Raw genomic sequence first — 6,000 nt, 5'->3', positions numbered from 1 at the left:
TTAATTTTCAGGTAAATCTGCTCATATTTCTCATATTTTCCTGCATCTCACACACACACACACACACACACACACACACACACACACACACACACACTCATAGATATACATTCCTTTTAGGTTTCTGTCTCCAGAGTATATATCAATATATATACAGTATCAATATATATATATCAATAGAAATCAATATATATATATCAATAGAAATCAATACATATACAACATCAATATATATATATATCAATACATATACATATATATCAATATATACTGTATATCAATATATATATATCAATACATATACATATATATCAATATATACTGTATATCAATATATATATATATATATATATATATATATCAATATACAGTGGGGAGAACAAGTATTTGATACACTGCCGATTTTGCAGGTTTTCCTAATTACAAAGCATGTAGAGGTCTGTAATTTTTATCATAGGTTAAAGAAAAATCCAGAAAATCACATTGAATGATTTTTAAGTAACTAATTTGCATTTTATTGCATGACATAAGTACTTGATCACCTACCAACCAGTAAGAATTCCGGCTCTCACACACCTGTTAGTTTTTCTTTAAGAGACCCTCCTGTTCTCCACTCATTACCTGTATTAACTGCACCTTTTTGAACCTCAAGAAGCATCTCAAGGTCCTGGAGTGGCCAGCCAGTCTCCAGACCTGAACCCAATAGAAAATCTTTGGAGGCAGCTGAAAATCCGTATTGCCCAGCGACAGCCCCGAAACCTGAAGGATCTTGAGAAGGTCTGTATGGAAGAGTGGGCCAAAATCCCCACTGCAGTGTGTGAAAACCTGGTCAAGAACTACAGGTAACGTATGATCTCTGTAATTGCAAACACATGTTTCTGTACCAAATATTACGTTCTGCTTTTCTGATGTATCAAATACTTATGTCATGCAATAAAATGCAAATTAATTACTTAAAAATCATACAATGTGATTTTCAGGATTTTTGTTTTAGATTCCGTCTCTCACAGTTGAAGTGTACCTATGATAAAAAATGACAGACCTCTACATGCTTTGTAAGTTGGAAAACCTGCACAATTGACAGTGTTTAAAAATACTTGTTCTCCCCACTGTATATATCAATATGTATCAATATATATATATCAATACATCAAAACACATCCAAACTAGATAGAGTGAGGTCTTTGAAGATTCCCATTCTAATTGTTTATTACTATGTGGAATAAACAATAAAAATGAACAGTAAATAAATAAACATTTCACTCATAAAAGTTCCAAAAGAATAAAGACATTACAAATGTCATATTATGTCTATATACAGTGTTTTAATGATGTGCAAATAGTTAAAGTAGAAAAGGGAAGTTAAATAAACATAAATATGGGTTGTATTCACAATGGTGTTTGTTCTTCACACTGTGCTATTTCACCCAAAAGATATGGGATTTTATCCAAATAGGGTTTGTTTTCTAATTCTTTATGGGTCTGTTGATTTGTCACGATTTGGTTGGGTCTAATTGTGTTGCTGTCCTGGGGCTCTGTGTGGTTTGTTATTGCTTGTGAACAGAGCCCCAGGATCAGCTTGCTCACGGGACTCTTCTCCAGGTTCATCTCTCTGTAGGTGATGGCTTTGTTATGGAAGGTTTGGGAATCTCTTCCTTGTAGGTGGTTGTAGAATTTAACAGCTATTTTCTAGATTTTGATCATTAGCGGGTATCGGCCTAATTCTGCTCTGCATATTTTTGTAGAATTCTGCATGCAGTCTCAATTTGGTGTTTCTCCCATTTTGTGAATTATTGGTTGGTGAGCAGACTCCAGACCTCACTCACAACCATAAAGGGCATGGGGTTCTATAACTAATTCAAGTATTTCTTAGCAGGCCTCTCTCTCAGAATAGCAGAATAATGAGTTGGCTTCTAAATGATGAAACAAGGAACTTGGTGCATCAATTAAAAGTCATTTAGATACGGAGAGGGAAGCAATAACTGGACTGTCAGAGAGGGGATTATACTATATACTGCATGAGTGTATGTGTCTGCGGTGTGTGTGTGTGAATGTGTGTGTGTGTGTTTGTTATTATTTGCTATATACAGGAGCTACCGAGAAAGAGTCAACGAGTCAATGTGCGGGGGGCACCGGTATTGAGGTAATTGTGTACATGTAGGTAGAGTTATTAAAGTGGCTATGCATAGATAACAACAGGGAGTAGCAGCAGTTTGGGGGAGGAGGGCAATACAAATAGTCTGGGTAGCCATTTGATTAGATGTTCAGGAGTCTTATGGCTTGGGCGTAGAAGCTGTTTAGAAGCCTCTTGGACCTAGACTTGGTGCTCCGGTACCGCTTGCCGTGCGGTAGCAGAGAGAACAGTCTATGACTGGGGTGGCTGGGGTCTTTGACTGGGGGGGGGTGCACGCTCCTGTAATCCACAATCATCTCCTTGATCATGTTGAGGTTGTTTTCCTTGCACCACATGGTCAGGTCTTTGACCTCCTCCCTATACGCTGTCTCATTGTTGTCGTAAATCAGGCCTACCACTGTTGTGTAGTCAGCAAACTTAATGATGGTGTTGGAGTCGTGCCTGGAAGTGCAGTCATGAGTGAACAGGAGTGGGCTGAGCACGCATCCCTGAGAGGCTCCCGTGCTGAGGATCAGCGTGGTGGATGTGTTATTACCTACCCTCACCACCTGGTGGCGACCCGTCAGGTAGTCCAGGATCCAGTTGCAGAGGGAGGTCTTTAGTCCCAAGGTCCTTAGCTTAGTGATGACCTTGGAGGGCACTATGGTGTTGAACACTGAGCTGTAGTCAATGAACAGCATACTCACATAGGTGTTCCTTTTGTCCAGGTGGGAAAGGGCAGTGTGGAGTGCAATAGAGATTGCATCATCTGTGGATCTGTTGGGTCGGTATGCAAATTGGAGTGAGTGTAGAGTTTCTGGGAAAATGGTGTTGATGTGAGCCATGACCAGCCTTTCAAAGCATTTCATGGCCACAGTCTACATGGCAACAGCTCTCGGCTGTGCTTCCCTTTGTGGTCTGTAATAGTTTGCGAGCCCTGCCACATCGATGAGCGTCGTAGCCGGTGTAGTACGATTTGATCTTAGTCCTGTATTGATGCTTTTGCATCTTATGCTATGGGCCCCCTTACATTCAGCCTGGTGTGTTCTTTGGTATGTCTGTCCTTATTAGGACTCGTAGACTATGTGTTTCTTCTCTTCATGTCCTAAAAATATATGCCCTATGTCTATAGTCGATCAGTTGGTCATTTGTCTGACCCCCTCCTTTGTATGTCCCTCTGACCTTGGTTTGTCCAGCTGTCCTATGCTCTCATGGCCTTACTCTGGCCTCCTGTCCTATACAATAGACAATGCAGCTGTCCTATGCTCTCATGGCCTTACTCTGGTCTCCTGTCCTATACAATAGCCAATGCAGCTGTCCTATGCTCTCATGGCCTTACTCTGGTCTCCTGTCCTATACAATAGCCAATGCAGCTGTCCTATGCTCTCATGGCCTTACTCTGGCCTCCTGTCCTATACAATAGCCAATGCAGCTGTCCTATACTCTCATGGCCTTACTCTGGCCTCCTGTCCTATACAATAGCCAATGCAGCTGTCCTATGCTCTCATGGCCTTACTCTGGCCTCCTGTCCTATACAATAGACAATGCAGCTGTCCTATACTCTCATGGCCTTACTCTGGCCTCCTGTCCTATACAATAGACAATGCATTTTACCAGAATGGCAAATGCACTCTAAGTGTATCTTTCTCTTGTGTTACAGTATTATGTTCCTCCCTATATGTACATCTTTCTCCCACACTCATTGAGGATCTGGGCCTGGTCGGGTGTCTGTAGTAGTAAATCCCTCCCATCCGACTCATTGAAGAAGAACTCTTTGTCCAGTTCGTGGTGAGTAATCGCTGTTCTGATGTCCAGAAGTTATTTTCGGTCATAAGAGACGGTAGCAGCAATATTATGTACAAAACAAGTTACCAACAACGCAAAAAAACTAACAAAATAGCATGGTTGGTAAAGAGCCTATAAGACGGCATCTTTGTGGAGTCAGCGCGAAAGTCCAATTGAAATTGAAATGCAATATTTCCGCGTTGGCCAATCAAAAATTACCTTTAGATATATATCACAACATAGAACCCCTAGTCAAATTAAGCTTTTGCGTATTTGCTTGATATTGAAATGAGCATGACCTCTGTAGAAAGAGTATTGTATAATTTGTCTAACAATACCTAACCTGGAAAACACACACACTTTGTAAAACAGCAGAGGCTGTGTGGACAAGGAGGGCTCTCCTGTCTGACATAACAGTGATAGCGAGGACAAGGAGGGCCCTGCTGTCTGTCTGAGATAAGAGAGGTTGTGAGAACAAGGAGGGCCCTCCTGTCTGTCTGAGATAAATCTTCTTATGGATCAAATCCCCTTAGCGGGATCGATTTGACAACATCCGGTGAAATGGCAGAGCGCCAAATTCAAATTAAATTACTATAAATATTAAACTTTCATGAAATCCCACATGCAATACACAAAATTAAAGCTACACTAGTTGTTAATCCTGCCAACGTGTCACATTTCAAAAAGGCTTTACGGTGAAAGCAAACCATGCTATTATCTGAGGACAGCACCCCATCAAACAAAGACAGACCATCATATTTCATCCCGCCAGGCGCGACACAAAACTCAGAAATAAAGACATAATTCATGCCTTACCTTTGAAGAGCCGTCGATATATCTCCAAAATGTCAATTTATTTGGCGCGTTTGATCCAGAAAAACACCGGTTCCAACTCGCGCAACATGACTACAAAATATCTCATAAGTTACCTGTAATCGTTGTCCAAACATTTCAAACAACTTTCCTAATACAACTTTAGGTGTTTTTTAACGTAAATAATCGATAAATTTAAGGATAAACTGCGTTCAATACCGGAAAACAAAGTGGAGCGAGCTTTTCAGGTCACGCTGTTATGGGATTGTGGTATAGTAGAGTTGTCTAGGTAAGTCTATGGTTGCCTAGAGTGGTTCTCAATCAGAGGCAGGTGTTTATCGTTGTCTCTGATTGGGAACCATATTTAGGCAGCCATATTCTTTGAGTGTTTCGTGGGTGATTGTTCCTGTCTCTGTGTTTGTTTGCACCAGATAAAGCCGTTTAGGTTTTTTCACGTTACGTTTATTGTTTTGTATTGTATCATCATTATCTTTATTAAAGATATATGAAGATAACCACACTGCATTTTCGTCCGATCCCTGCTACACCTCCTCTTCAGAGGAAGAGGAAGAAGAAAACCGTAACACACGCGCCTCTATCAAACAGTACACTTCACTCGACCCTCGTTCTGAACAGGGCTACTTCTTCATTATACAAAGGAAAAACATCAACCAATTTCTAAAGACTGTTGACATCCAGTGGAAGTTATAGGAACTGCAAGCAACTGCCTTAGAATTCTAGATTCCCATTGAAACCCATTGAAAAGAGAGTGACCTAAAAAATAAAAAAAATCCTGAATGGTTTTGTCTGCCAAATAAGTTATGTTATACTCACAGACATCATTCAAACAGTTATAGAGTGTTTGCTATACAAATATACTAATAATATGCATATCCCAGCTTCTGGGCCTGAGTAGCCGGCAGTTTACTTTGGACACCTCATTCATCTGGATGTGAAAATACCACCCCCTAGCCTTAAGAAGTTATAACAGAGGTTGGAAGGACAAGGAGGGATTTCCTATCTGATTTGAGATCACAGAGGTTGTAGGGCTTCTACAGAGAGAGTAGAACCAGCCTGTCAACCATAGGGCTTCTACAGAGAGAGTAGCACCTACCTGTCAACCATAGGGCTTCTACAGAGAGAGTAGCACCTACCTATCAACCATAGGGCTTGTACAGAGAGAGGAGCACCTACCTGTCAACCATAGGGCTTGTACAGAGAGGGGAGCACCTACCTGTCAACCATAGGGCTTCAACAGAGAGAGTAGAACCAACCTGTCAACCATAGGG

Source organism: Oncorhynchus mykiss, unplaced genomic scaffold (assembly GCF_013265735.2).
Source record: "Oncorhynchus mykiss isolate Arlee unplaced genomic scaffold, USDA_OmykA_1.1 un_scaffold_254, whole genome shotgun sequence".
Lineage (NCBI taxonomy): Eukaryota > Metazoa > Chordata > Actinopteri > Salmoniformes > Salmonidae > Oncorhynchus > Oncorhynchus mykiss.
This window is presented reverse-complemented; position numbering follows the sequence as displayed.